The sequence below is a fragment of the Rhinolophus sinicus genome, linkage group LG02 (assembly GCF_036562045.2).
Source record: "Rhinolophus sinicus isolate RSC01 linkage group LG02, ASM3656204v1, whole genome shotgun sequence".
Classification (NCBI taxonomy): domain Eukaryota; kingdom Metazoa; phylum Chordata; class Mammalia; order Chiroptera; family Rhinolophidae; genus Rhinolophus; species Rhinolophus sinicus.
Window position 1 is genome coordinate 118,443,817 of NC_133752.1, and position 22,332 is coordinate 118,466,148.

The following is a 22,332-nucleotide window of genomic DNA, read 5'->3' on the forward strand; positions in this document are numbered from 1 at the left end:
ATTAAGGCGGAGACCATAACAAAGCCAGAGGAAATAACTTTAATAGCTAACAAAGCCATTCAAGCTGCAGAGCCCACCAAAACTATCAGCTCAGGTGTAAGGGAGGGGAGAGGGTGAAGCATGGGTAGAGGGCAATCAGCTTACAGAGCCGGCCAAAGTTAACTGCCCAAGTGCAGGAACTCAGAGACATTATAGTTCCTAGCATAGCCCTGTTCAGGGGCATTCCATTTTTGGATCCCGCCCTCTCGCTAGAGAGTTTTTTCTCTTGAGATTTACAATAAAAGTACTGCTTAACCCTTGTCTCTCCGGTCTGCGTTCTCATTCTTTGGGTACGTGAGACCATGAATCCTGGGAACACACCAGACACCGATTCCTATATCGTCACCACACGGGGACCTGCCCTGACCAATCAGAACTGTGCGATGTGGAACCTGCAACTGCATCTGTACTGACCAATCAAACTGTCTGATTTGGAAACCTCACGGAATGGACCAAAATGGGAACTATGGGCGAGATATTCCTCTATAAAAGGCAGCATGTCCTTTGTCTCGGTGGAGCACAGTTTCGATTACCACCAGATATTGCATTTCCCTGGTTTGCAAACTGTTCACTTGTTCAAAAGTCTCCTTTTGATATTATTTTGGGGAACTTTTGTCCACATGTGTATTAGACAGATATCAGTTCAGTTTTAATTATTTTAATATTTAACATGTATCTAGCTATCTATCTCTATTTAAATATGTCTATATATAAACTTTTTTCTAATTTTAAAAATTGGTATGAAAAAGCAATGAGACTGTTTAAAGAAGGAAATTGTTGGAGGTAATAAACTATTCTCATTATATTTCAAAATTTTCTTACAGGTATAAATCCTTTTCAAGTCTAAAGTATGATTTAAATAACTTTATGTGCTCACATCATCCTATGTAATATAGTAAATAGTATATTGTAATTTGCACATTAAGTACAGACTTATTTTTTTAAGTAGCTGAACATCTACACAGGCGAAAGCTCCAATATTTTAGAAAAACAAAGAAAATTAATACCGGGGGTGCCAAAAAAATGCATGCAAGTGAACACTTTGGTCAACGTTGCTCAAGCAGTAGTTCTCCATAATCAGAAGTGTCTGGAAGCTGACGGTAACCACTTTGAGCACTTCTTGTATATGCAGAAGTCAAACGTGACTTGTATTCATCTTTTGTTATCGGTATATATTGAGTTACAATTTTAATACAGTTTTCCTTTCTTAAAATGTGTATACACTTTTTTTTTGGCACCCTCTGTATATGTTTTGATGAACTGTACTCCATAATGGCAAGCAGATATCAAAAAACTGACATTTAGGAAAAAGGAACTATGAATGAGTCAAACTTCGTAAGTATTCATGAAAGTTTATCTAATCAGTCACATTTGGAAATACATATTTCACTTGACAGATTTTGCACATTACTTTCCCCTGCTCTCAGGATAACACAGGAGGGAGAAAGCTTCCATATGCTATAAGTTAGTTTCCTCATTTTTCTGAACAATTTTTGGCGGAGGGGGGTGAGGGTATTATCAATGTCAAGGTATGGAAGTTGAGGAAAGGATAAGAAAAAAAAAAATACCTCTTACCAACTAATATTAGGTTAAAATCGATTTTCATTCTTTTCAGTCTCAACCCACTCTTACATAGAGCATTGATTATTGCCAGAAAAATTGAACTAAAATAAGAATTTAGCTATTTTAGTATTATTCACACCACTTAAAAATGTGCCAGTGCTGCTAATATTTAATAGCTTAAGTCCTGATAATTGGTAACTCTTCCTTTTCAATGAAAAGCACATTTTCAGCATCTCTAGAACTATCACAGCCATAAAGCTTGAAGGAATCAGAATTGCAACTGTTTTCCTATTTAGAAATCCTTCAAGTATTTATGTCCTTCCTCTATAGCCTACTTTATTATTTCTTTTTTTTGTTCTTATTTGTTTTAAGAAAAACAGCAATGAACACTAAATTCTAATCTTGATAGACCTAACATGGCTGCTAATCACAGCAATCCCTGTCCTCTTCACTCCATTGTTTTTCAAGACATAGAGAAGAGGAAAGAAATATAACCTTTCAATTTAAGCTCAAAAGTCAGTTATATTTAAGCATAAAATTGTTTGGAATACATTGTTTGTTATAGGGGAAAACGTATTTGCTTCTTCAAGGTGAAGTGCAATTTAATCTTGGGGTAGTAGACATGGTTTCATGTAAAAGTCTACCTATGATATAGTTTTTAGAAAATTGTTTTTGTGGTAACAGTAATAATTTGTCTTAAATATTTTATTCATAAAATAAGGTGATCCCTGTTTCTGTTAGCATTACTTACGGCGAGTAAAAGAATAACTCTGGGTTACTTAGGCAAAAAGGAAAGATTCATTGGAAGAGCAGATGGTGGTAGCCTGTGTAGCATGAAAAATATAATTGATGGGAAACCAAGTGTCAGAAAGGATATGAAACAAGACAGCTCTACAGATTCAGGTAGAAGGAAATAAGGGAGAGTTTCCTCAAGCTACTCCCTCTGCCCATGTTTTTCTTTCTCTCTCTCTCTCTCTCTCTCTCTCTCTCTCTCTCTCTCTTTCTTTTTAACCAAGCCTTTTTTTTTTAGGCTAATTCTTTCAAAATCATATAAACCAGAGTGGACAAACAGTACTTTTTAATCCTTTTTTTTTCAAATCATACCAAAAGTGTAATCTGACTTAAGTTTAAAATTAAGTTCCAGTTGAAATCTATAACTAGAAGGGAAAAACAAAAGGCACAATAATGCTAGATTGTACTTCAATGTAAATAATGGATAGAGGGAATAAACATTTCTAATTTAGTCTGAAAACAGAAAACTGTCAAATAGGATTTATCAGGCAAATAAGAAATAAAGCAGAATAACCACCTGTGCATAGCAATTTTTTGAGACTAATGTTCTGTCTCGGAAAACATGCTTTCAAGTTAGGTACACAGGAGACAAATTAAAAACTTCCTCTGACACTTCTGACTATAAAATATCTGTGCTAGTAATATAAACTAAACAAAAATAAAGGAATGTTGTTTTGTTTTCCATAGTCATATAACATCTCTTGAAATATCTATGGCTCTAAAAATATTTGACTCTATTGTAAAGATAGTTAGAAAATTATATTGGTTTCCTTTTTCTGGTGAAATACACAAGATCAAGGAAGGTACATTTTGAAGTGACTTTATGTTAAATTAATTTTATTTGGCTTGGTACATAAGTAGATGTGCTGTCTCGTTGGTCCTTCCTATAAAAGAGATAATACAGAAGAGTGAAAAGGGCACACGTTCTGGTGTTGGGATATTTAGGTTTCAGACTCAACTTTTCTCTGTAACCTTGAGTGATTTACTCACTAAATCGTGTACTCCTTTCTGCCTCCCTAGGTGATGCCCACATGTTTCATAAAGAGTGTAATAACTTCCCTAACTCCCTACAATATATGATAGACTTTATAATTGGGTAAAGCATTCCGATGATCACTCAGTGAGAAAGTCAATTGGGGCATTAAAGCAGTGGCAACAATTCTAAAGGATATGACCTAATTTCACCCAGGAGCCTCAAGTTGAAGGAAATGAAACATAAGCACTTTCTGTCACTTTGCAAATCTCCTACACCCTAAACCCTCCCTTTCTTATTCTTGAAGGCTACAGAATGTAGGTATTAAAACATTCCGACATAATCATGGTTGCTCTTCTTCCTTCAAGTATTTCTCCTTTCAGAAGTATTTTTGGGAATGAATCCTTAATGCTTTATGACATATGAAATAATTCAAAATAGTAATTGCTGACGAGAATTTTCAAATCAATAGGTTTGCTCAGTGTGTCTTCATTAAGTGATTGAGTAAAAAATTAAGTTATATTTATGTCTATACCTGTGTCTCCACACATAGGCATAGTAAAGTGACTTGAAGAAAGAAAATAAACCAAAATTGGCAAGTGCTGGAATTTGTAATTTTTTTTTTTAATGCCTTTCTACGTTTTTCCAGATTTGCTGCAAATATCACTCATACGTAAAGACATCTGCTAGACTTGAACCTGAGGTATAGAAGGAAAAGTCTGGGTGTTTCTGATGGAATGTTTTGATAAATGAGTAGGCCTAAAAATGCTGCCAAGTATCTCTTTCTTCCCCATTCTAGATTTTGAGAAAGATTCATTTTCTAAAGTTCAAGACAGGGATATTCTTTTAAGTATAAATAGAAATAATTTCTATGTATGCAGATATCAAAAATAAAAATTGGGTGACTAGAACAAAAGTTCTCTTTCTGTTATTATATTTAGATTATATTTTTGGCCTTAGGGAATCTAATATTAGTATCTCCATCTGGTAATATTTCTTTGGTGATTCAGTTTTAAGATTTTTCTCCAATTCAGCTTTTTTCTGTGTAATTTCTTTTAAAAACAGAAAATGACATTAGCATACTTTCAAAGTAATGTTAGTTTAAAAACACTAATGGACCAGCTTTCTCTCTCAAGTACACAGTGACTAACTCTTCTAGTCTCTGGGGTTTGAAATAGTCCTTGGAATTAAGGAAAAAGGCTTCATTTATTATCCAAGAATTCATCATAAATTCATTCTTTAGAAATTATTTTTAGATGGCAAGATGTGGCCCTCAGACAAGCAAAAAGATCAAATGTGTAAAAAAGAGCTCAAGATTTTAGATCCAAGAATGCTATCTAGCTTAAACTCCAATAATAGTAGTCCACAAAATCATTTTTTTTATAAACATTCTAGAAAAACAGTTCTTTCCATTGAGGCAATTTCTTTCTTTCTTTTTTTTTTTTTTTCCCCCGTTAAATTTCAAAATCAAACAGACAATATCTGAAGCCGCTGCAGCTCGATTTGTAAAAGAGGGAAATGGAGTTGCTTGGGTTGAAATGGGACCTTCCTACCTGTCTCTGGATTCCTGCCCTTCATACCCGAGCTGGAATAGGGGTTCTTCAGAGTTCTTAGGATGTCTCACAGCCCAATTAGAAAATGTATCTTACAGTCTAAGATTTATAACACTGTCCTAATTTTATACACATAGTTTTGGTTATTTCTGGGTGAGGGAGGGTGAGAGGCAATAAATGAAAAAGGGACGCAAGCAGCTAGTCAGGCTGTAACATACATATTTGCCCCAATTCTTAGCCTTTCTAAGTTCTCCATTTCACTCTAATAGACCTCAAAAGTAGTACTTTGTAAATTACCAGTACCAGATAAAATGCAAGCCATTAACAGAATATCATTCTTTTACTCTTCCAGCAAATAAACAAACTAATAAACAAATTAGTTAATTTAAGTGCAAGCTCTCATTTTAGAGACAGGCTTTTGTTGGCGCTCTCAGTTAATCTGCAATTAACAAACTGGGCAGACTATGACTTTGGCTGAAATAAACAAACATTTAAGTATATTTTTTAAAAAATGCAAGACATTAGAACGAGTTTTTACCTCGTGGAAGAGACCTGAGGATGGAGTAGGATATACTCAAGTATTACTGAATTAAATATTGTCATAGTTAGAAGTTTGGTCTCAAAGTAGAATTTTTTTAGAGCTGTCACATAAGTGAATACTCAACAAAGTGACAACGATAATCACAACCACTATCCCAATCATAACAAAAACATTTTTTGACTAAAATCTATGAGACCACTTTTCTGCTTGGGCCCATTTGTTCTCATTCTCTACTGAGGACTGAGCCAGTGGAATGAGGCTTAAAATCCAGTATGATCATGGACTTCATTTAGAAATAAGACTTTTACAGCACTGTGAAATTTCAAATATTGAAATGGCATAGAGAGCCTGTTAAAGGCCCTTTTCTGGGGGATCTCTGTGATCTGTAACATTTGTATAAATGACAGTACTTCTTAATAACCATCCACCATCACTATGCTACCCTAAGAAACAGATAACAGCAGCACATTCTCATTTGTTGGACAACAAATGTATGTTTATTTCTGTACATTTTCTAAGATTGGAGTGATTGAAAGACATTTTTCTGGCTTCTAAGCATAACACTGAGAAGCTGTATTAAAACTGACATTGATGTAAGTACTATTTTTTTTAAAAAGGTTTTTATTAAAATATAGCTGGCATACAATATTATACTAGTTTCAGGTGTACACCATGGTTATTCAACATTTATATACCTAAAGCAGTGACCACCATGATAAATCCAGCAACTGTGTGACAAACCTCTGTACCACACTATTACAATATTATTGACTATATTCGTTATGCTGTACTTTACATTTCCATGATTTATGTGTTTTATAACTGGAAATTTGAATCTCTTATTCCTCTTCACCTTCCCCTACCCCTTTTTAATTTTTCAATTACAGTTGACATTCCATATTATTATTATTATTTTTTTTAATTTTATTAAATTTATTGGGGTGACAATTGTTATGGAAGGAGAACTGACTCTGGGTGATGAACACACAATGGGATTTATAGATGATGTAATACAGAATTGTACACCTGACATTCCATATTATTTTATATTAATTTCAAGTGTACAGTACAATGGTTAGACATTTACATAATTTTAGAAGTGATCCCTCTGACTAGTCTAGTAGTACCCACCTGGCACTATACATAGTTACTAACATATTATTGATTGTATTTCCTGTACTTTAATTTATATCCCCATTGACTATTTTTTAACTTCCAATTTGTTCTTCTTAATCCCTTCAACTTTTTCACACTGCCCCCAACCCCCTTTCCATCTATCTCCCTGATAAACCTAGTACCTATCTGACAACATACATAACTATTACAATATTATTGACTATATTCCTTATGGTATACCCTACCATATGACTGCCGTGACTGCCATGTAACAACAAATTTGCACTTCTTAATCTCTTTCCCTTCTTCACCCACATGCCCAAGTCTCCTCCTATCTGGCAACCATTAAATGTTGTCTGTATCTATGAGTTTGTTTCTATTTTGTTTGTTTGTTTCTTTTGTTCTTTAGATTCCATATATATGTGAAATCACATTACATTTGTCTTTGTGTGTCTCACATACTCCACTCAGCACAATACCCTCCAGGTCCCAACCATGCTGCCACAAATAGCGAGAACGCATTCCCTTCCATGACTGAGGAATATTCCATTGCATATATGTACTCTCTCCTCTTTATCCATTCTTCCATCGATGGACACCCAGGCTGCCTCCACATCTTGGCCATAGTAAACAATGCTGCAATGAACATATGGAGGCACATGACCCCTCAAAATAGCGTTTGGGTTACTTTGGATAAATACCCGGAAGTGAGATACTGGATCCTTCTTTGTCTCTTGTTGGAGCCTTTGTTTAAAAGTCTATTTTGTCTGGTATAAGTGTCGCTACTCCAGCTTTTTGTTGTTGTTTTGTTTTCATTTTCATGAAATATCATTTTCCCATCACTTTACTTTCAGTCTGTGAGTGTCTTTAAATTGAAGTGTCTTGTAGGCAGCATATGCAATTGTTTTGTTTTCTTATCTGTTCAGCCTTTCTATATCTCTTCATTGGCGCAGTTATTTATCCATTTCCATTGAAAGTATTGTTGATAGATGTGTAGCTATTGCCATTTTGTTATTCACATATTTGTTGTTGTTGTTTTTTTGTCTTTTCTCTCTTAAAAAACATCCCTCCAACATTTCTTGTAATACTGGTTTGGTGGTGATGAACTCCTTTAGCTTTTTCTTGTCTGGGAAGCTCTTTATCTGTCCTTCAATTTTAAATAATAGCTTTGCTGGGTAGAGTAATCTTCATCATTGATCCTTGCTTTTCACCACGTTGAATATTGCTTGCCAATCCCTTCTGGCCTGCAAAGTTTCTGTTGAGAAATCAGCTGACAGTATTATGGGAGTTCCCTTGTGGGTAACTAATTGCTTTTCTCTTGCTGCTTTTAGGATTCTCTCTTTGTCTTTAACCTTTGTCATCTTAATTATAATGTGTCTTGGTGTGGGCTTGTTTGGGTTCATTTTGTTTGGGACTCTGTGCTTTCTGGGCTTGTGTGTCTATTTACTTCACCAGGTTAGGAAAGTTTTCAGTCATTATTTCTTCAAATAGATTCTCAATCCCTTGCTTTCTCTCTTCTCCATCTGGTACCCTTCTGATGTGAATGTTGGTATGCTTGATGTTGTCCCAGAGGTCTCTTAAACTATCCTCATTATTTTGAATTCTCTTTTCTTTTTGCTGTTCCAATTGGGTGTTTTCTGCTACTTTGTGCTCCAAATTGCTGATTCAGTCCTCTGCTTCATCTAGAGTGCTGGTGAGGTCTTCTAGTGCATTCTCCATTTCAATTCTTTCTTCACTTCTGACCTTTTTTTTTTTTTCTTTATGGTTTCTATTTTTATTTATTTATTTATTTTTTTGCTTGCTATCTCTAAGTTGAAGTTCTCAGTAAGTTCCTTGAGCATTCTTATAACCATTGTTTTAAACTCTGTATCTGGTAGGTTGCTTGCCTCCATTTTACACAAAATTTTTCTGGAGTTTTCTCCTGTTCTTCCATTTGAGATGTGCTTCTTTGTTTCCTCATTTTGCCTGTTGCTCTGTTTGTTTCTATGCATTATGTAAATCTGCTACATCTTCCAGTCTTGACCAGGTGGCCATATGTAGTTAGGTGCGCTGTGGGGCCCAGTGGCACAGTCTCCCGGGTCACCTATGCTGGATTCTCCAGGAGTGTCCCTGTGTAGGTTATGTATGCCCTCCTGTTATATTTGAGCCATGATGCTATTGGGGATGATTGACCCTCTTGCTGACTGGCTGTGGGGTTTGTCCATGTCTACAGCTTATGGGGTGCTGTGCTTTTACCCCAGTGAGTGGGATTTGCCCCAGTGGGCTCTGGTGACTGTTGAGACCACTCTTTGTGTGTGCCACTTGTGGGGCTAATTGGCTGGTGCTTTGCTGTGGTCTGAAGCCCACCTCCAAGTATGTTGGTTCTGGGGCCTCTTGCGAGGGGTTCATGTGTAGTCCTATGTAAGCCACAGCCTGTGACTTGCTGGGGATTACCTGGTAGGAGTTAGGAAGTGATCTGTGGTTGTTTCCTGTCTGGGCTATATTTGGAGGTGTATAGGAGAGGCCATGCTTGGAACCAAGGATGGCTGTCTCCAATACCAGTACTGGGGTAGCTCCGCAAAAAGTCAGGACACCCTAAGGCCTGCTGCTACCTGCCTGCTCCCTTAAGGCTCAATTGCTGATAAAGCCTCTTGTAGTATGCAAGTTGGGTGAGACAGGGTTTCAGGGAGTCATTAGAGTGGGATGAGTGGTGTTCAGCAGGTTAATGTAGATTCTGGTTTGGTGCCAGTGCTAAGCCTAGAGCTACTCAGCAATCTCAGCTGAGCTAGTCTCAGAGCACACTGAGGCCAGTTGCTACCTGCCTGAGGCCTGCTATCTCTGATAGTTTCCCAAGAAAAAAGTGTGAGGGGTTGGTGGCTCACTGAGAAAGTGCCTCCGGCATTGGGTGAATTGGGTAGGGCGGGGTCCCAGAGGAGCTCATCACACCAACCAGATTCAGATTTGGACACGTTGGGGAGGGCTCAACAAAGGAAAGATGGTGCTTGCCTGCTGGTTGCATAGGAGGGGTCGCCACACAGGGAAAATGGAGACTGTCCTTCCAGTCCTCACCCTGAAACCACATAACCCAGACTCTCCCCAATGTCTTCACCGCCCTGAGTGACTTTCCCTCCACTGGAGCCCAGGGTGAGCATCTGTAAGCAAGTGAGACTATGCGCAGGCCCTTTAAGAGGATGTCTGGGTTTCCCACAGCCTTTTATCCCACCAGGATGGTTGGAGTTCCGCTGTTCTTCACAGATAGATATTGTAGGGGCTCCTCTTCTCAGCACCAGTACTCCAGGCTGGGGAGCCTGATGTGGTGCTTGGGTACTTTGCTCCTCTAGGTAGAACCTCTGTGGCCAAATATTCCTCCTGATTTTCAACCACCACATGGAAGTTTGGAGACAGCCTGTTCCATGTCTCCACACCTCAATGTTGCTTCTACTTTATATCACTTGTTATAAAACTTTTGTTCAGCTAGACTTCAGATGGTTCTCCAGGTTGACTGTTCTATAATTTAGTGATAATTTTAATGTTTTCACAGAAGGAGGCAGGCACAGCATTTATCTAATCTGGTGTCTTGGATATTTCTATTGTGAGCACTACTTTTAACTGTAGTATTTTGGGGAAAAAATATTGATGTTCTTGTCTGAACACCAGTCTTACAAGTGAGGGGGGATATCCCATTTAATGGCATTGTTATATAAGCTTTAATATTCAAGCCCCTAATGTCCAAATACAAGGCTAACATTACAGTAAGTAGTTGGCCTGTGCTTTTTTTAAATTCAAGCATTGCAAGTATATTCAAAGAGAAAAATAGATACATTTATTGAATCTATTTTTACTTAAAATTTCACTTTTCATGTTTTACATCCAGTAATCACCATGGCATATATTCAGAGAATATTGCAATAAATGATATATGTCCACAATATATGAATCAATGTTTTTTCAATGAGTATTGATCCTGTTTCTAGTTTTAACTGCTAACATGGACCTGGTCATTTTTTATATTGATGATAGACTCTTCTTGTTAGAAATCTTAAATCAGCCATTCTTCATATGCAGTTTTATTTGCTTCCTGAAACCAATATTACTATTATTTAAAGACAACTTCAATATTTTTTGCATGAAAAAGTGAGTTTACTACTTAACATCCATGGTCTTATCATTTAGGAAAATAACTGAGCAATTTCTCTTGAGATTTTACTCACTGGAAAAGGGTTTTTTAAAAGCTCTGGACTTTGAGGCAAATCAATTGGCATTGTTTCTTATGCCTGAATAAATGTTTGTATTTTATAGCAGTTTCCTAGCATTCTCTTTTTAAACAATGCCTCTTCTCAAAATCAACATTGCACTCAACCATGCTTCTATTTTTATTTTCCTTGATCAGTACCAGGGGAAGAAGAATATAATGGGCTCTTCAGAAAGCCTGTTTAGGGTGACATGGGATTCAAGGGAAAGCTAATCATCTAATGATTTCAAGGCAGTTTAAATTCTTGCTACCCAGTTCACTTCTGTAAACAATCGGTGCCTGATGAGTGTCCAAAGGGCTAAAACATTGCACATTTCTGTTACATTTACAAGAATAAAGCAGTATACATCTAGAAAGCATGTGAAACAAGAATTACCAGGTTCATTTGCCAGAACTTAGGTCAGAAAAATTAGAAGAAATGAAATAGAATATAAAACAGGTTATAAATATGAGTACATATGTTAGTTTGATTTTTTTAAATTTGTGACATCCAAAATAATTATATACAATTGTGTTGAATAAGAATATATTTTGAAATGAAATATATATGTATATGTATATATATATATATGAGGATTTGGAATCGCTTAGTACATATTTAACTTGAAAGAAATATTGATTAAAATAACTTAATTTTAAACCAAGTCTGTATAGTAAAAATCGAAGATTGAACAGGAAAGCCTTGAAAATAAATTACATTTTTACCCAAAAGCATGATAACTTGAAGGCTAAAAACTCTTCAAATAAGTAGTTATTTATGCAAAGTGTGGTTTTTTACCTAAACTTTTAAATGTTTAAAACCTACATTTGTTAATTTTCAGTGATTCAACATTTCAAATGAGTTACCAGTTTCATAGTTTCCTTTTCCTTAAACCAAAATGAAATCCTTTAACAGAAAGTCTTTTGGTAGTGAATCACTAGCAATGAATAGCTCAAGGCCTTGTTTAAAGAACGTCAATAACACCAAAAAGCAGAAGAGGATATGAAAAGAAAGAAAATCTGGACTAAGTATGGTCTAAAAAATTAATTTAAGACATTCTTTTTCCCCTTGCTTCTTCCAACAAAGTAATAACAGTTGGGAGTTTTTCACATAGAATTGGCCTTAAGTAGTCCATGAAATACAGAGAATGTAGAGTCAGAGAATTGAAGCTGAAATTATTTCAAAGACCTCAACCTACACTATCCTTAAATATGCAAATAGAAGACTTTAAAGAAAAGTCTGGTTGTTGGGGAGAGAAATACAATTTCATGTTAATTCTCAGACTCAGGACTGCAAACATACGTTATATTATGGGATTGAAAATACCTAACTTAATATTCTAAGTGAAACACTGAACATATTGTGGCAACACTCCGATATCATTAATGGAATCTGTATTAAAGTTACCATAAATAATGTATTCATTAAAAAAAATTTAAGTTTACCATTTATTTGCACAAAGGAATTACATTAAAAGATTGCACTATACATCGTACTAAAAACTAATTACTTTATATGTAAATACATAAATATGGGTTATAAATAAATATAAGCATACAATATATTCATATTCCAAATCTTGTTTTCTTATACCACACACAATGTATATGTGTGTATGTTACATATGTACTATACATATATATGCATAAACTATATAAATTATGTATACTATATATTGTTTGTGTTATATATTATAAGAATCAATAGAAATATATTTTTTTTACTAATAAATGCCAACTTCTTTCAGTTGAAGATACACAAAAATGAATTCTTCACATAATGGTGTGAAATATGAGGCAGATAGAACTCAGTCATGAAAATTCATTAACATGAATAGTCAAATATTAAGATCAAAATTAAGATGTCAAGAGTCCCTATCTTAGAATACACATAAATCTTTTTTGTGAAGTGAGTTCACAATCTGTTATATCCTATCATTTGGTTCTAGGATATAATTATTTTACTTTGCTTACATGTGAAGATGGTATAAAAAAATCAAAAGAATAAGTAAAAATTTAGGATGTGGCAAGGATTATGTTATTAAATAAGTAAATGTAAAATAATTTTTACAGTCTTGCAAAATACGCTATATATCCAAAACTTCCAGTTATAATAATAGCAAACATATGACATTTGTTATGTGTCAAGCAATGTTTTAAAAACTTATATTAACTTATTACTCATAATGAACTGTGAGGTTTTACAATTGGCATCAATAATAGTTTCCTCTCCTTCCAACCATGATCCATGCCTGCTGGGAGATGGTATAGTATGGTGCAGTTTGTCATTATTAAGTATTGCCCTCCTCTCTTCTCAGGGAGAACAATTCTCAGATACTCCTCATTTATATTGACTTATTTTTTTTAATTATTAATTTCAAATAAATATGGTCAAACATACCAGGTTTAAACTCTTTATGACTACAGATCTAATAAAACTATAATACCAAGCAGATTTTTAAATTAAAATTGAACAAATCTATAAAATTATCCAAGTGGTATTGGTCCTTGTGTGTGATGGTTAATTTTTAAATCTAAGAATTGCTATTTTGACATATCCATCAATCTAATAGTGTTCCCCAAAATGTAACTCTGGAAAATTTTTAAGTTATTACTTAAAGAAAAATTCATCTTTGATGCAAATAAAAATACAACACACAGAATATTTTTGTGATAACAGATCACATTTTTATTTTATTAAATAAATTAAGAAATGAATATCCCACACTATATGAATGTCTTCTATCAGGCTTGGAAGCCACCACTGCTTGGCAGGTTTCCTAGTGAGCCCCAAATTGCTCACACAATGGGAAGTTGTTAGTCCTGATCATATTTAGCAAGCAGCAGCATCTGACACCATTGATTACTATTCTTCTCGAAACATTACGTACTTGGCTTTCAGTATACCATACTTTTCTGGGTTTTCCTACCACCTCTCTTGCTGCTCCTTTTCACTTTCCTTTGTTGAATTATCCTAATTTCCTTGACCTCTAAAATTAGAGCTCTAGGGCTCAGTTCCATCTATACTCTTTCTTACCTATACCTCCTAACCAAAATTTCTTCCATATTCATGCCATCATCTACAGCCACCAGCCTCACATATTTGGATTGTTGCAATAGTCTCCTAACTGATTCATTGCATCTTATCTTGGACCTTTACTATCTATTTTTGGCCATGCAAACAGAGTGATTTTTTTTCCAAACATGCCACATCTCTTTAATCCTCAGAGCCCATCAATGACTCCCATCACACTCAGAATAAATGAAATCCTGATGGTGGCCTCCGGATCCCTACACAATTTGATCCCATTCTCGCTCTGTCCTAATACTTTCACCTTGCTCATTTTGCCCCAGCACACTGATTTCCTTGCTATTTGTTGAGTACAGCAGGTACCCTACAGCTGAGGCTCTCTACCTAGACTGCCCCTGTCTGGATGGCTCTTTTCCTGGATAATCTCAAGGCTTGCTCTCTTCTATTTCTTTATCCAATCAGTTCTGGGATTAGTTATCACCTGTATAATGCGGTCTTCACTGACCATCTTTTAAGTTGTAACCCATAAACTCACAAATCTCATTTCATTCTTTGCCCTGCTTATTTTTTTCATTATCACTTGTCACCATTTTATATTCTATGCATATTTATTTATTATTTATTGTCTGTCTTCCCCCACCAAAATGCACACTGCATGAGGCAGATAATTTTGTGTGCCTAATTTCTCTATGCCCAGTGCCTAACAGAGTGAGCAGTATATTCTGATGAACACATTTTTGGGAAATAGTGAATGTAGAATAATTCATCTTTACTACAATGTTAGAGGTGAGCCAATTGTTTCTTCTTAAATTAGAAAATGTTGCAACTAATGGCAGCCATACATGCTTATTCAAGTAGAATTCTCAAACCCATGAGACTATATCTGCAGAATTTTAAGTAGGAGAAACACTGGCACAAGCTTAATTATGTGAACTTTGGATTTCACAGACTTGGTTCAAATCCTGATCCTGACACTTACTGGCTCTGTAACATCTGGCAGCTTACTTAACCTCGCTAAACCCCAATTTCCTCATTTGCAAAATAGATATGAACATGCCAGATGATTAGTATGAGGGCTAAAGAAGCAAACACATTTGTAATAATTATTAACTATATTATAATTTTGGTTTTAGTGTTAACGTTATAGTATAAGACCTTTATGATAAGAACTGTATTTCTAGATGGGAACAGAGACTGCGATTCCTTCATTTCGAGCCAACCCAGCTGATTCAAGGTAAACTCACACCTGTGCTGGTAACCTCAGTAGCATCCCACTCTAACGATTTGTTCTTCCTCCATTAGAAAAAAGATGTTACACATGTATTTTAATTCTGTTCCTGCCAAGAGACCATGAGCTAAAAGGAGCCTTTAGAAAAAAAAAGGATCATTTCAGTTTCATAATTTGATGTTCATTCAATGCAGTGAGTTTTTAAATGAATGCTTCTGAAAACATGATGCATTCTAATACAGCCCCATGGGAGAATAATATAATTCGATATAATTGTACGTCAAACAAACATACCTGAAAAGGATACTTCAAAACCAGTTTTACTTATTGAGCAATCACTATTGAATACCTCTTAGGTACCAGGCACAGAGAATGCAAAGATGAAATAAAACAGTCCCTTCTTCCAGCAAATACAGGGAGCAAATGCTCCCTCTTGAAAGCCACTGTTGCCATTAGCTATCCCAGGAACAACAGAGCAGAGAAATATGCCTCATAATGACTCCCACAAGAGATGAGTTAACTCCTGCAACTTTCAGAAAGAAAAGCAAAGGATCAAGGATCGCATGGACTGCATTTATTCTCATTTAATTAAACAAACAAACAAACAAACAAACAAACAAATAAGCTACATCATAAACCATTCTTTTAAATCATTATTGCTTGTCTGAAATAATACTTACATTGTATAAATAGATCTAATCATTAAAGTACATTGCTGGCTCATGAAATCTGAAGTTAGAGTGAACAAATGAAGACTAGGCATGTCACTTCCAAAAGGTCACTTATTGCTGATTCAGTTGTTGAATGCTAAAAGTAGTATGTACCATATATGCAGTGAAAAAAAACAAAAGATAAGCATCTGGAGAAAATTCTTTGATACACTAATAATTACTTGATTCTTATGAACAGACTACTTTCCTCTGGAAGGAAAAATCTCATCAGTATTTCAAAGGTAATAAACTGGTATCTTGATCAAACTGTCCCCCAAAGATAAATTGTCAAATATATAAACACCATTCATCTGTGAACACCTTTGATTTCTCTCTTTCAAAAAACAGAAACTCTCATCATTTTCTCTAACAGGGCATAAAAATAGAACACTGGGAAAAGCACCATCCCCTTAATGAAGTTTTCTTATTGGAAATGCCAGTGTCTCAGAGTTATGCTGACGTTTGCGCCTTTCGATTTTAATGGTGCAGCTTTGTCTTTTGGGCAGCTTGCTCTGATAAAGAACACAATGTATACTTGCCTATTTAGAATTCAGATGGCAGTGAGAGGTAGGTCAGGGATCACTTAGATTGCTCACCAACATCTCCCTTTCATGGCTCTAAGTCAAAATCTATAATTCAGAGAAAATCTTATTTAAAACCTTCTCAATCACACAAACCATGACATGGCAACCAAGAGACACTATTTTGAAACTTAGGCTATTGATATACATATTTGAATATGTTTACATATATATGGGGTGCCAAAAAATGTATACAAGTGGACAATTTGGTCAACGTGGTTCGCCGTAATCAAAAGTGTCTAGACGCTGATGGTAACCACTTTGAGCACCTCTTGTAATTGCAGAAGTCAAATGTGACTTGTATTCATCTTTTGTTATTGGTCTATAATGAGTATTACAATTGTAACAGTTTTTTTTCTTTCTTTCTTGAAATGTGTATACATTTTTTTGGCACCCTCTGTATATTGATAATATTTTACAATGTAAAATTAGCTTGAGGATACAAATTTTAAATTGATGTTCACTTGAATCTCTTACAGAGGCTCAACTGAAGAATCATCGAAGACAAAAACTGTGTAGTCTTTTAATTTGTAAGCAAAGGTATACTCAGGGTCCCTGGTGGATGCCACTCTGTCCAAAGCTTTCAATTTCCTCACTGTTCCTCTCTTTGGTATTGTTCCTGGATCGTACCCAAGACATCTGCTCAGCTGTGCTCTAGTCTCTGAACATGCTGTTCTGTCCCACTCACTGCTGACACTGGGTGGTATGATACAGTTCACCATTACTTACCCTGCCCCTTCACTCTTTTTCTAAGCAGAAACTCAGGATTGTGGCACATCTTGTGGCAGTACTTATGTTGGCTAACATTGCAGAAAGAAAAAACTAAAGATTTCAAAAGTAAAGGACAAAGGCAAGTCAGATCATCAAAAAAATACTTGATGAAGAAGAGCTCAAATGCTTTAGGCAGTTATAGAAGCAGCTCCACGTTGAAATATAAAAACCCGGTATTTACCATGGCGTAAGGTTTACCATTATCCTAAGCACCTTACACAGATTATTTAGTGTAATTATTACAATATCCCTCCAAATTAGATAGCTCTATCCACATTGTACAGGCTGAGGAATCTGGGAATCAGAGAAGGTAAGTGACTCTGAAGATAAGTATCTCCTGAGGTCAACATTCTTAAGAATTGAAAAGAAGATGAAATAAAGAGAGAAAAGTATAGTCAGCGATCAGAAAAGAATAGAATTCCTGAAGGGTCTATATTTTGAAAGAATTAAAGAAAAGGGACAGAAATGGATTAGACTGTATTATAAAATAAGTAGTTGCAGAAAATATGAGGTGGATTTGGAACAGGTCGACCGATTCCAAATATGTAATTTACATTTATTTACATATCTACACATGAGTGACATCATGGTGTTTATGTGTACGGATGAAAATGTGCTGCGCATCTTCTGAATGCACGCAACATATGCCAAAGCAGCCCATTCTCAAGTATATGACAATAAGAGGAGCAATTTAGCTGGATATTACAGATAAAAGAAAAAGGTGGCAGTGCCTTGAAATCTTGTATAAGAATATCTAGATTAGGATTCAGGCTATTGTTGAGGTTTGGATATTAAATATTTTAATTTGGGTAATGGGTAGAAATGGGTGTTCACACCAGAATATATTTATATGCAGATAAAGCTATATATATATCCTAATAAATTTCATAATTTAGACTAAATTAATGTTATATATCTATGCAAACATGATATATACGTATAACATCATTTTATTATATCACATATATAATATATACATATAGCTATATGTACAATTAGCTAACTTATAAGTATAATAAAGATACATATTAAATTAATTTAGCTATCATGAATCATTTTTACATAATTATTAAACTGGATTATACTATTTACATGTATGAATTATTTTAGCTATTATATATCATATGTGCTATTTATGATATATTACCCATTGTAGTTAACAGTTTATATGTTCTTCTTGAACACTCATATTCCAGTCAATGTGTGCATTGATGATTTCATTGCACTTGGATAAATATCTAACAGTGGAATTTCTGGTAGAAGGTTAGGTATATGCTTAGTTTTATAAGAAAATACAAAAAAATATATTCCAAAATGGTTGTACCATTGTATACCCCTATCAGCAATGTATGTGGATTTAAATCTCTCCACATTTTGGCCTATGCTTAATATATGAGGCTAATCTGGTGCTTTTAACGTGTCTGAATTCAACTCTTTAAAGAATCTAACGTGTAGACATATTTTGGCATTAATGGTATATGCTCTTAGGGTCTAGAGAGTATAACCCAGATACATTTCCTTTAAAATTCAGTAAATTACTGAAATTACATTGGGGGAAATGAGGTGAGTCAGCTTTAAAAGTGAGCTATTAAAACTATGGTACATAGAAAGCACTTTTGATAGAAAAGCAACAGAAAAATAAGCAATTTCACTTCAAATAAAGTAAGTAGAGAAAATATGATTTTGAAGTGCAACTTGACATTAAAAAATGGAAGGTTTTTTTTTTTATGATTTAGGAAAAGAAGCTGGTAACAGTGTGGCAAGTTACTCCATAAAAAAGATCCTTATAACTAATAAAAATATGCTGCTTTCTTGTTTAGTCTCACTTTGTACAATAGCACCTTTGTAAAATAGAGTCTCTGCTGGTCCAGAGAGCTTTAAAAGATCACTACCCTAGAGTCCTTTAAATGATAACCTTATAAACATAAAGTCAAAATGTGTTGAAAATTACTACATATTTAATTAAAACTAATGTTTTAATATGTACTTTACAATAGTTAGATTTATGACTATATAAAATTTTATAATGAATATACAAGGTCTGACAATTAAGTTTGCGAACTTGTTGCAATGATATTGCTAACTTTTTTGATACCAGAGGGATTATTCATTATGAATTTGTACCAATTGGACAAACAGGTAACCAAGTTTACTATTTGGAAATGCTGAAAAGGCTGCGTGAAAAAGTTAGACTGCCTGAACTTTTCGCCAACAATTCATGGCTCTTGCATCACAACAATGCACCAGCTCACACGGCACTATCTGTGAGGGAGTTTTTAGCCAGTAAACAAATAACTGTATTGGAACACCCTCCCTTCTCACCTGATCTGGCCCCCAGTGACTTCTTTCTTTCCCCAAAGATAAAGGAAATATTGGAAGGAAGACATTTTGATGACATTCAGGACATCAAGGTTAATACAATGACAGCTCTGATGGCTATTCCAGAAAAAAAGTTCCAAAATTGCTCTGAAGAGTGGACTAGGAGCTGGTGTTGGTGCATAGCTTCCCAAGGGGAGTACTTCAAAGGTGATCATAATGATATTCAGCAATGAGATATGTAGCATTTTTTCTAGGATGAGTTCGCAAACTTAATTGTCAGACCTTAGTTTTCATATATAATTTTATAATAATGTGTTCTTCAAAAACAATCCCCATTCTTGGATCATTTTAACTGCTTGTTTTGTCATAAACCAGGAATATGCAAAACACTGTAGCGCTAGCCCATGCATGATATAAAATAGCATCTAGCTGATTATTTTAATAGAGGGAAAACATTTAATTTTTCTTTATGCATTTATTTCATGAATCTCCCACTAGAACAACTTTGCTCTGCCATCTTCAATGTTGTCATTCTCCTTTGGCCTATTTTTCATTAGAGGAACCAGCATGTTACTTCCTAAAGAAGATTTAACTTCCCTGACATGTATTCAGCATTTTTCCTCATCATCAACTTGGCAGCTTTTTCTCTGTACCAATCCCTTCATCTTTTCTCATTAGCTCTAGGAAGAAAGTTCTATCAAGAGCTAAGGCTTCATTTTATATTTATATTCCATTTCTTCCTTATTACCATTCACAAATCTCCTTCCTAGCACAAATTTTTCCTACTAAGTCCAAATTTGTGTGTTTTCTTCTGTTTTTGAACTCGATTTCCCAAGAAGTACGTCATCTTCTGTTCTTAACTTTAAGTCTCTAAGTCTTGTCTATTCCTGCATAGGAATTGGCTCCAGTATAGGAGAAGGGTATAAGAAATTTACTAAATGGAGAAAGCCAGCATAATACCACTTTTTGAGTATCCCTTTTCCGTTGATCAGATTTGTGCTGGAAACTTTGTCTTTGCATCACCTTTCACCTCAATTTCTGAGACTTCTCATGCAATAATAATCTATCAACACTTGGGTCAAGATCCCAGGTTTATGTGAACAATGACTCTTGCTATTTCCATGTGCCTTACCCACTCTGTTACTTAATGTTTCTCCTGTATTCTTTTAACCAGCTTCTTGATCTTGAACTATCATACTCAAATTCAATTCATTTCAACAGATGCTCCTGGTATTGCCACTAAATGCCAGGGACTGTGACATGCCCTGAGAACACAAGCTTGAAAATGTATTCCCATTTCTCCAAGGATTGATGATGCTTTTGTTTTCTCTCCACTCCCCCGTTGCCTTAGTCTGCCAGCTGGATTCTATCATCACTGCTCTACTGAAATTGTTCTCAAATTGCCAATGGTTTCCTTGTTCCAAAATTAAATCATTTCTTAAATTAATATTCTCTTTCTCCTTGACTTTTCTCCTATTTTTGGCTCTGTTGAGCATATATTTGCACCTCTGCTGCCTCATCCTGTTTACTACAAAGTGTTGGTTGTACTCAAACCTCTACAGCTGCTTTATTTTTTTTCCTTGAGGTTATTTTACTGACCAACCCAATGAAGTTTGCCTAATATTAGATCTTGATTTTCTATTTTCACTTTGTACCACTTTCCCAAAACAAAACAAACAACAATTAAAAATATCAACCTTCAAGAGTTAAATTAATGAGGAACTATATTTTATTCATCTTTTTTTATTCATTCATCAACACCTTTTATTTATGTCTAAGTCTGCTGTTTTACCTAAATTTTATACCTGTAAATTGAGAGGTAGATTAAATCTTTCAAGTTTTCTATTTAAATTTATAGTTGCTTGCTTGACTTAAGCATGTCTACTTCCACCAAAACGTTCTAAACACAAAGTGTTCTTAATTTTAAACATCCATAGCTTAATGAATGTTTTTTCTCCTCCACTTCAGCCTCTCTGTATGTATCCATATTTTTATTAGTAATACCTTGAACTTAGACTTGAATTCAAGAGTAAGCAAATCCTATTTGGGAAAGAAACGATAAGCCGTCTCTCTTTGACACATTATCATTGTTTCAGTCATTCAGAGTTGGAATTCTGGAATAATATTTGAGTTTCTTTTTCACTTTCCAGATAAAAGAATTTGCCAAATCCACTATATTTAAGTTCAGCAGTAAAAGCAATAATAATTAATTCCTGTTATTGGAATATAACTTGGAAGTTTATAGTGCTTCCTTTTACATATTATTTTATTAAATGGAGAAGAGATTGATATGTAAAAATATCACCGTATTATTTCATCATAATCCTGTGAGCTTGATGTAATTATCCCACTTACTAGATGGGTATGTTGAGACAGAGTTAATTAATTTACAATTCAGGATTTATGCTAACTCTAACATGCTGTATGGCACTGCTTCATGATATACAGTGACTTCCAAACTTGTTTTTTTCTATCCCGTATCTACTACTTGCATAATTTAGGTTTTATTAACTCCAATCTAAATAGTAAAAAGTTTATTTGTAGGACAAAACTTTCTTATTTCTTCATACTATTTATTCTGTGCATCGTTATCATTCTCTGTTGTACTATAATCCACTTAAAATAGTATTTTTTTTTTCTGATTATAAAATGGATAAAGAGATTCCCAAAGCCTGAGGATGGTTTATGTATTGTCTTTTGGCATTCATTACTGTGGAATAAAGATCTGAGGTTCTTTTAAATTTTGTTTTGAAGGTGTTTTTTTGTTTTGTTTTTTAATTGAATGTAGAAATTCATCTGCATTGGTACAAGTCTATGTCTAATCATTGAACTGTTTTTGTCTATGCTTTCAGTTACTTGTGTTTCTTTAAATTTCTCTGCTCTCCTTCCAAAACCCATGTAACAA

The 22,332-nt window shown here is 34.8% G+C and overlaps 1 long non-coding RNA gene across 10 annotated transcripts in view; it reads right to left on the reverse strand.

The window, feature by feature from the left end:
* The window catches only part of LOC109452884 (uncharacterized), a 166,695-nt gene that overhangs the window by 93,276 nt on the left and 51,087 nt on the right, over positions 1 to 22,332 (reverse strand). Inside the window, exon 4 of one of the 10 annotated variants that reach the window (XR_012493889.1) lies at positions 15,136 to 17,159. The exons of the other annotated variants lie outside the window; for them this stretch is intronic. This is a non-coding gene — a long non-coding RNA (uncharacterized LOC109452884). Of the gene's footprint in view, positions 1 to 15,135; positions 17,160 to 22,332 lie in introns of those variants that run through there. 10 annotated transcript variants of the gene reach the window in all.